Source organism: Lactuca virosa, chromosome 5 (genome assembly GCF_052849685.1).
Source record: "Lactuca virosa cultivar CGN04683 chromosome 5, Lactuca_virosa_CGN04683_v6, whole genome shotgun sequence".
NCBI classification, from domain to species: Eukaryota; Viridiplantae; Streptophyta; class Magnoliopsida; order Asterales; family Asteraceae; genus Lactuca; species Lactuca virosa.
In genome coordinates, this window is record NC_136430.1 from 348824972 (window position 1) to 348836259 (window position 11288).

Genomic DNA, 11288 nt, shown 5'->3' on the forward strand with positions numbered 1-11288 from the left:
TGAGATTGCAGATGACCGCACCGTGAATGTTGTGAGGGTATATCGGGACTGTGTCCTGAATGTGTTTGGGGAGAGGTTCCGTGTCGATATGGTTCTGATACTGTAACATCCCGTTATTTTCTGTTTGTAAAGTCAACTCTAGTCAACCAAAGTCAAACAAAGGTCAACTAAAGTCCTTTTTATTGTTTGGGTTTTTATTTAGGTTATAATAATAACCTTTATTTGTTAAAATCCTTAAAATGTCTATAGTTGAATTTAGAAGGAAAGGGCTTAAAAACCGAGAAACTTCGCATCCTCTTCTTTCACTTCGGACCGCAAACGCTTCGAGCCGCAAAATGTTTACGACCATATACTCCTCGGACCGTAAACCCCCACAGCCGTACACGAGGCCGTAAACGGCTTCGGCCGTATATTCTTCAGATCTTATCTTCTCGGAAACCGAACCTTATCGCATTGGAACTTGTTCACGGTCGTAAACTTTAACCGACCACGAGCCGTAAACGAGGTTCACATCCGTAAACCCTCGGACCATGAACCCTCACACATATATATAGATTTCCTTCATTTTTCACCATTTCTCACACTTCCAACTCAAGAAACTCGATTTTCTCTCAACTATCATCAAGAGTTTTCATCTTGCTCTTCAAATAAGTAAGTGTTTATTCCATTTGTTAGTTGATACCTTGCTTAATCTAGTGAAACCCTATGATATCATCCATGAAATCATCACTTTTGGTTAGATCTTCAAGAACACCAAGAACACACACTAGTTCTTTAGACCGTGAACACCCCCTTCAAGCTTCAAAACATAAGTACTCTTCCGTATACTAGTTATTCTATAAAAGCTCTTAACATACATCCTTGAAAACAACCATTTTCTAAGAACAATAAGAGTTTACGGCCATGAGCATCTCCCTTAGCCGTAAACCCTCCTCAAGATCTTCATTGGCCGTGAACATCATTGGCCGTAAACACCATGGCCGTGAACACCTTTGTGTGGCCGTAAACCCCTTTAATGCAATCACATGTTATTGTAACACTTCAATTCAAGTGTTTCCTAGTCCCTAAAGTGGTTTCCTATCATAATTAGTTGTTATATACACTAATTATATCCATATATGTATCATTATATGCTTAATAGGATCCGTTTGTGCTCAAGACTTGAAAGAACCCCTTTCTATACTTTCATATTTCTGAAAGACCCAAACTTTCATACTTGACAATATAGTTACTCCAAAACATACTACATGCATATTTATAAAATATTATTTTACATTGATAAAGTGATTACAAAGGATTGGATACAAATCGAGTATGATTTAATATTTTACACAACTACCCAGGATATTGTAAATTTATACAAACATAAACCTAAATACAAAAATAATATTATAACTATTCTAAACCTTCCAACAGTATATGACTATACTGGTTACTTATTCCCTGCAAATTTGTTAAACATTGAGAGGGTAAGCGGTGACGCTTAATGAGTTCAATAATAGATACAATATAACGTTATGTCATATATATATATATACTTTAATATGGCAGAGGCAAAGAGGATCAAGGAACAACAAAGGCATATGTGAATCATGTGACAAACTTTCCATATCAATCATTGATTTGATTCAAATATATACAATCAATGAGACATAACAATTTCCATACTTGATATATAATCAATAAAACTTTGGCCCAAATGGCACAGAAGACATACAACTTCAGATTAACCTTTTTGGTAGATTTCAGGCTTATAGCCCTGTCTAACCCTTTTGCCAATACCATAGAATAGAAATCATTCTCTTACGGAGACATGTTCTACATGGCCAGAGGCTACATACCAGTACCAATATGAATCTAAGTCCTTTCACTGATCACATGGTCAAAGGTATTTCCTTTGCTATTAAAAATAACAAATAAAAATAACACGGAAAATACTCAGGAATATCATTCTGCTAGAATATTTAGGCTTTCAGCCTTATCTTAGAATACTGTCGAAGCCAAAGTGATGCCTATGTCATACACTTCAAGGTCAACGGTTCATACCAATACCCAAGTGATGCTTATGTCATACACTTCAAGTCAAAGGTATAGCCTTGCTATAAAAATAGCGGAAATAATAACTCGAGATGATAACATGGAAAAGCACATAGCACATATAACACATAACATACAATTGTTCCTATATATTAAACTCACCTTTAATTAACCGGGGATCAAAATAATAATTTGTGCAGCATTTCGGCTCTAAATATGACTTTCGTCGTTGAAAACCAAGAGTTTTCTTGAAAACCGGGTCCTGCGAGGGTTGGGCTTTGAAACCGAAAAGATAAATTTTTCGGGCTTCTCGGGAATTTTGGGGTGTGTTTCGGGCTTTAGACACGATACCGGGGCCTTGGAGGGTCGTGAGAAAGTTTACGGGGTTAAAATGTGAATTTTGGGGAAATTTGGGGTGAAAAACTCTTCTTAGCCGAGGAGTCTCGCACCCTTTATATAGGGGTGCGAGGGTGCGGTCCGAAGTGAGGAGTCAGAAGCCACCTGGCAAGGGTTCGGACACCTGGCGAGGCGAGGAAGAGTCAACAGGACACGCGGCAGCTTCGGACCATGTGCGAGGCACGTGATTTCGGACAGGTGGAGGCTCCTAAGTGGACCGGACTTCGGTCCAATGGGGAAAGGAGGTGATGACTTCGGACCTATCAGGAGACGACACGCGAGGCTGAGGTCCAATGAGAAGCGAACACGTGTAGGCCTCGCATGCGAGGTGACGTGTTCGAGGTGACTCATGCGAATTTGCCCGGTTTTCCACATTTTCTTGATTTTTGTGCCAAAAACTTGCGAAAATCATAACTTTCGCATACGAGCTCCGTTTTTGGCGTTCTTTATATGCACGCTTAGGTAAAATCATACTATACGACTTTCATTTAGACGTCGTCGGCTGATTTTGACTTTATTTTTAATATTATTATTTTTAACAGACCGGGACAGGAAATCCGTTAAAAATTCATAACTTTCCGACGTCCGTTTTCGTCTGTCTTTTTACCGTTGTGCTACTTTTGACGAGACCTTCGATTCTCGTTTAGGTTGTGTCGGCTAAAAATCACTCGATCTAAAATTCGAGTTTTTAGTTGTCTACTGCTAAGCTGAAACTTAAAAAAATCATAACTTCCTCCTACGAAGTCAGATTTTGGCGTTCTTTTTATCGAACTTCTCGGTTTAACGAATAATACGACTTTCATTTAGATCACCAAGGCTAAAAAGTAGTTTATAAAAAACTCACTTTTTACGTCATTCGGTGTCGTGCCGGTTTTGTCGCGGATCTTCGATTGGTCATAAGTTCTTCGTTATAACTCGGATTTCGACGAGGTTTTCACCTAAATGTTTCTAACGAGATTCTTTACAACTTTCAATAATTAAATTTTACTTATTTCAAATTTTATATTTTCGCTAAATATCACTATTTGGCTTTTAATTGGAATCGCATAAGACTTCCAATATTTTATGAGTGATTCTAAACATAGTTTTACTTCATTTCTAGTAAAAACTATCTGTTAGAACTCAACACTCAATTTCACATAATATTTCATAATATATTAACTTTTCAAATTTCATAACACCATTTTAAAACGTGTATGTTACAAATACCTCCTCCTTTTGAGGATTTCGTCCCCGAAATCACAACGATTTAGACAAATGAGGATATTTCGCTCTTATCTCATTCTTATTTTCCCTAAGTATAATTTGGGCATCGATGGTGTTTCCACTTGACAAGCACCAACTTCACTTCTCTATTACGTAGATTAGTCGTTCTTTCATTTACGATCTCTTCTACTTAATTTATTATCCTGTTTCACCTCGGATAATGGAACCGTTTCATCATATACGCTCAAGCATTTACATAGATATCTTACATGAAATACATCATGAATACCTCCCAAATCTTCAGGCAATTCCAAGTGGTATGCTTGTTGACCAATTCTCTAGATAATTTTGAAAAGTCCAACAAATCTAGGACTCAATCTCCTTTTCTTCTCAAATTTCATAATACCTTTCCACGGGGTTACCTTCAGTATCACCCACTTGGAATTCTATGGATTCTCTCTTCCATTTCTACACAGGTCTTTTGTCGATCCTGGGCTACTTTCATTCTTTCTCGTATAATTTGAATCTTATCAGTGGTGTCTTGAATCATTTTAGGACCACCAAGGATTTTCTGTCCTACATTATGCCAACATAATGGTGTTCACAGTTACTACCGAACTCTAAGACACATGCACGAAGCATATCTTCTACTGCTTGGATTATTCTCTGTCTAACCATTTGTCTGGGGATGATAAGCTGCGTTAGGAGCAACTCGAGATTCCAATTCACTTTTCGTACTCGCCCAAAAGTGAGAAGTGAAGCGAGTATCACGATCGGAAATAATCTTTAGTGGCGCACCACGTCTCGCCACAATTTCGTCAAAGTAAACTTGTGCGTATTTCTCCATTAGAACCGTTGTACGTATGGCGAGAAAATATGCACTCTTAATCAGTCGGTCGATAATTATCCAAATGCTATCATTCACAGTTTTCTTCTCCTCTTTCAAGGTATTAACTGTATAAGCCGGTAAGTAGAATATCCCTTCGATATAAATTTACGAGTTTTTAAGAAAGAAATTTATTGTTTCCATCGTAGACATAAATAGAATCCTTCTTTTTGATAGAGATGCATATCATCTCTTCGTAGCACAAGAGTTCTGCGTAGTTCCTTGACAATCGATTCATGTCGAGAATAATATCAAAGTTGGGAAACAAGATATGAATTAGCTTAGCAGGAAGATTATAACTTTCAATTCCTATGACACTATTTCTATAGACTTTATCAGCAAGTAATGATATATTTCCTATGTTATCTATATGAAATGATTGGACAATTGCGTAACAAGCAATTTGAAAAGAATGTGCGAATTTATAAGGCACGAAAGAATCTGAGGCATCACAATCAAATAAGATGTGAGCAAAAAGTTTACGAGAAAATTACTAGTCACAACATTCGAGTCCTAACTTACTTCCTCTGTGGTAATCTAAAATGTACGATATTTAGCTTTTGGTTTGCCAAACGATTGTCAAACTCTTCAAACTTCTTAATTACTAGCGGTGCTCAAACCTGCACCCGCTCATCATTCTCTATTGGGCCTTCGATCCTAATCTTTGAGTTAAAACTCAATTCCCATTGCAGACTCCTGCTCCTTCTTGGTTTATAGACTAAACCCAAGATAAGGTCTTTACTTTTGCTATAACAACAACTCGAATGGTCTTATTCTAATGACCTTTGATTTTATAATGCACAAGACACATAACGAACCAAACTCTTGTATTGGAATCAGATCGAATAAATAAGCTGATGGAATAAAGAAAACAAAAAGAGTTTGATCAACACATGGATGCTTCGGAATAGAAAGAATAGCACCACGTATCTCTAATTCGTGCTTTCGGACATACACATCTTTTAGCTTTTGGCACCTCCTCCTTTTTAGTTGGAGTACTTTTTGATCGTTGAACAGAAACTTGACTCCCCGCCATTTGACTGGTAAGAGTAGGGCGGAAACATTTCTTGTGGCCAGTAACACCACATAGCAAGTCACATCTCTGGCTAATGATTGCTCAATCCTTTAATGAAGATCCTTATATTTCTATCGACCATCTCGACCATCTCCTTCTTGACTGAAGTTTCGTCATTACTCAATACATGGCTTTCTAAACCAATCAACTTTATCTTTGTAGATTTATATTAATCGGACTCCACTCTTTATGACATTAAGATTTGAACGATAATTATCTTCTTAGTCATTACCGAAACGAAGGTAACGACACACATGAATAAAACGGAATCATTTACTAGCTTCTTGGTAACCTTGTTACTTTTCCTGATCCAAGTGTGAGTCCTGTGCTTCCAGTAGTATAGGCCTCTACTACTATTCACACCTACTCATACTCGTCCCAAGTATTGTCTCGCAGTTTTCCAAGTCACCATTCAAAATCACAAAACAACTTTTCACACCTGAGTGTGTTCAAACTAGTACATACAACAATTTCTCCTAGACTCAACTAGGGTTTTCGCGTTTCTATTAAACATATCTTGGATTAATTATACTCGCCTTCTAAGATTCTTCTCATGTATATGCTCGATCCAGCATATTCTAATACTTTTCCATAGGTCGATAGAAATTTTACCTCCAATTCTTCATATAAATTCTTTCTCGGGTAGTGTCTACTTTGCAAGACACACTATGCCATAATTTACTCTAGTATCGTGGAGACAAACGGTCTTTCTGCATCATCTTCTAATTCATGCAAGTCACCATGCATATTTTTTCATTTCTGTATATGAGTAAGTCTTCTTCTCATGAGTGTATCTTTTAAGTCTACTTCATAGGAGTCTATCCTAAGAAGTCTGCATTATAGCTGCATCTCAGCAAGCTCTACTAGCTCCAACTTGGTTCTCTGTCATTCCTAACTACAACATCTCTTCTCATATAATAGTATGAGTATATATCTTCTTCAACTAAGTACTCCACCTTACTCTAACAAGGAAGCCACTCAGCCTTTTCATAACCAAATAACCTATTTCACAATCCTAATCATGTATGTTAAAGTTGTCTTAACACACAATGGAACTTCCATAAGGATGTGACAGTAGTCAATCATCACTCAGTATTATTAAATACTAAGTCTGAACATCTTGTATAGGGTTACTACTCGAACTACATACTACATCACAAAGTCTTGGCCTAATGAGTCTAAAAACTTCATTAGCCTTTCCTTTGATCTTCATTTAATTCTTCTAAATCTTTCACCACATTAATTTCAATACTGTCGAAGTATTTATCACCATCTTTGGTTCTTCCGACTCTATAAACAATCACTGCTTCAATCTGGACAACGGTGGAACAACTTCATCGGTTATGCCAAAACATTTATCTTGCCCAAACGTGTTTCAAACGCACATCTTTCTTCCAAAGATGTTATTATATATCAAACATACTTTAAATGTATAATACCACTCTATTGGTATTAATACACTATTTATGATAATACTTCATATTTATTATTTTACGATATCCCGCGATCGTTTATTTATAAACTTATCGATGTCGACTATCATAAGTCTTTTTATCACTTCGAAAAGTTTCATGTAAATTCTATTACGAAAATTCTTAGAATTCTGAACATAAAATTTTCTCTTCTAAATCAAGGTCGGCAACAGACCTTAAACTTTATCAAGTAATAGCAATATAGCTAAGCAACTTAAGGCATGCTATATTTATTTATCATTTAGCACATCTTAGAATATAAGGCATATCCCCTCTTAATATTCTAGTGCTTGTGCCCATTAGGTATTCAACCTAAAGTATACCAGATACATATTGTATCATCACTTAACAATTCATGTTTAAATCTAGAAATTCTCAAAATTCCTAGTTCACATAAACTAATTCTCTAAATTTTTTGAAGTAACTTAATATCTTAGAATACTAGGCTTTATCACTACCCAATACCCCACTTAAGTATTTCCTATGGTTTGTATCCATATATTTACAATGATTCAGTTCATATATTGAACTTCCAATAGTTTAAGTCTAAATACCAATCCATGGAATTTAGTTCACTTAAACCACTGCTCTGATACCATGATTGAAAGAACCCCTTTCTATACTTTCATATTTCTGAAAGACCCAAAATTTCATACTTGACAATATAGTTACTGCAAAACATTCTACATGCATATTTATAAAATATTATTTTACATTGATAAAGTGATTACAAAGGATTGGATACAAATCGACTATGATTTAATATTTTACACAACTACCCAGGATATTGTAAATTTATACAAACATAAACCTAAATACAAAAACAGACTATACTGGTTACTTATTCCCTGCAAATTTGTTAAACATTGAGAGGGTAAGCGGTGACGCTTAGTGAGTTCAATAATAGATACAATATAACGTTATGCTATATATATATACTTTAATATGGCAGAGGCAAAGAGGATCAAGGAACAACAAAGGCATATGTGAATCATGTGACAAACTTTCCATATCAATCATTGATTTGATTCAAATATATACAATCAATGAGACATAACAATTTCCATACTTGATATATAATCAATAAAACTTTGGCCCAAATGGCACAGAAGACATACAACTTCGGATTAACCTTTTTGGTAGATTTCAGGCTTATAGCCCTGTCTAACCCTTTTGCCAATACCATAGAATAGAAATCATTCTCTTACGGAGACATGTTCTACATGGCCAGAGGCTACATACCAGTACCAATATGAATCTAAGTCCTTTCACTGATCACATGGTCAAAGGTATTTCCTTTGCTATTCAAATAATATTTCATAATATTATTAACTTTTCAAATTTCATAACACGATTTTAAAACGTGTATGTTACAAGACTTCACTTGACACTTAGCATCCTACATCGACCTTTCACTCGAATCACTCACTGCAGGTGAGTTCATACCCCCGTATTTTCATAGTTTTTACTGTTTTAAGAGGGGGGGGGATACAAGTCTAACACAAAGATTTTGTGTTATAAACAAATGGTTTCAAATATCTTACCAAAATGGATTTCAGTTATCATCAAATCAAATGGATTTCAATGATTGTATCAAATGACATCGAGTCACCAAAATGAATTTCAAAATATCAAACTTCTTTTAAATATTTTTATAAACTTATATTTCTCCCGTAAATCATACTTGTAAATATATATTTATATAAATAAGATTTAAAAGGCTTAGAACTGATAACCCACTTTGGTTCCTTTTCCTTGTTTGGATGTGGGATTATAAGCATCAGTTATTTGTCCGAGTGTCATTTAGATTTTACTTATATATATATTTGTATATGTATACAAGTATAAAAGTTAGTTCATTAAGTTCAATTACCCTTTGTAACATGTTGAGCAAGGGGTTGCATTCATGAATACTCAGTATCAATTCAGAAAGTACATATAAATTATAATAGGTATAATTTATGATTCACAGAACATTAATTCATGATTCAAGTATACTAAAGTACATTGTTTTACAAGAACAAAGGTTTGATTCAAAACTAATCAAGGATATACATCTTTCAGAAACATGTTAAGAATACTAATTCAAGAACATACTGTCAATCATTTATTTCAGAATGATTAGGTTTTCATAACTATTATACATGTAACGTTTATATGCTTTTTATGAGTCAATTGATACAGGTTGTTTAATTTATTTAAACAATATAGTAAAGTCCTGACATTATAACCAGAATCTCCAGCCGGGGATCGAAACAATGTGTGTATAGATCTATATTGGGATTAACAATCCCGCACTCAGACTGCTAGCTACAGTCAGGCATACATGCCTACGAGTAATAATTGTTATCAACAGCTTTCAACGCACTCATAGTGTTGGGTCAGGCCATCTAGTCAGTATGGTTATGATAACTCATATAAAAGATATTATCAATACGTTAGTGTATAATTAACTAAACATAAGTACATTTTCAAAGTACTAGTTTAAAAGATACAATTTACAGTATTACATTACAGTTTACAATAACAATTGATGAAACCAGGCACACTCTCAGATACAAGTTTACAAAAGGAATACAAATACAGAACATTGGTTTACAAATGGAACAGTTTAATGTAACTAAAACTACTTTTCATATACAACAGAAAATATAGGATTTTCTGGAACAGTTTACATATTCAAGAAACAAAAAACATTCTTTCAAACATAAATACTTACGCACTCACTCAACTTTATGTTGATACTCTCTTTTTCAAATTACTTGTATTCTCAGGGAACCATTAGATAGGTACTCCCTGTGCTTTTGAGAAGATGGAGCTATTTATGTCTTGTCTTCTTCTTTTGTATAACCATTTGGTTTCAGTATACAATGATGAAACACATCTAAATACTTATACTTTTTAAATATAGTGGTTGTTTGTACTCTGATTACTATAATGCATGTGTTGTGATACTACAAATGAAGTCCTCCACCCCCGGACGTTTCCGCCGTTTGGTTTGGGGGTGTGACAGATTGGTATCAGAGCATTGTTTATAGTGAACTCAGTATGTCAATCCATAAAAGATATACAAACTATAAATACATTTGGGGCTGAGAGCTCTGACTACAAGTATACTTTTTAAAAATTTAAGTATTTTTACAAGAAGTATACTAACACTCATACCTACAATTACAGTATCACAGTTATAAGAACTTAAAAGTATTTGGATGTTGGACATTACAGTCAAACCTGGGCAGTTATGTAATCATATCTGCGATTAATATAGCCTGATCAACTATATTGATTGAGATACGACCAACATGTGTTTGGGAGTGATAGTGGTGTTGCGACATGTCTAAAACTTACCAACCATACATATTCAAAAGAACTTTAGAACAGAACATAAAGATTAAAATAGTATAGGGGTATTTTAGGCACTATATACTAATAACAAACATGTGAAAACAATAAAATAATTGAGGGTAAAACTATAAATATTAAGGGTATATTATAGTTATATATAATTAAAGTTATATAGACTTAGAATAAATGATCTAGCTTCACTTCCTGTTCCTTGTTTGGTTGTGGATTTAGAGCCGGGTCATTTAATCGAAGGTCAGTTATACTCAAGTTATATATAATTAGTATACACTTTACAGTTATAATAATACCTAGAAAAAGTCATACATAATACATTACTTGTTAACTGTAAGTCTCTCTCGTAGAAACTATATCCTTAACCTATCGTTACTAACTATATTCTATATCTCTTATCCCTATTCTCGCTTAGATAACAATGGCTGGATTTCACTTACCCGGAGACCCGTACTTCCCCGGTCAAGGACAAGATGCAGAGCCAGAAGAAAATCACGAAATTCCCTTAGATGATGATTTTGCAGAAAATTTTCCTAAAGACAATGTTTCCGAATCAGAAGCATATAATCCACCACCAGTTGCCCAAAATTCTAACCCTCGTCCAACTTTTCAAGGCCCGACGCCTCTGTGGGCGGAAAGCTTGGAAACATGGAGTCAAGAGCAGGGTCAACCTATGGCATACAATGGAGATAGAAGCTTCTATAACCTAAGCGAAGGAGGCTCAACAGACAGAGTCCTGCCAATTCTGGTCCGCAGGGTTGCTCGAAATGAAATACAGGGTAGGACAGCCATCAACCAAATCATGGAAGGGGATGCCAATGCGGGGGTTAATACAGTCCGCATGCGTCGTCTTGAAGAT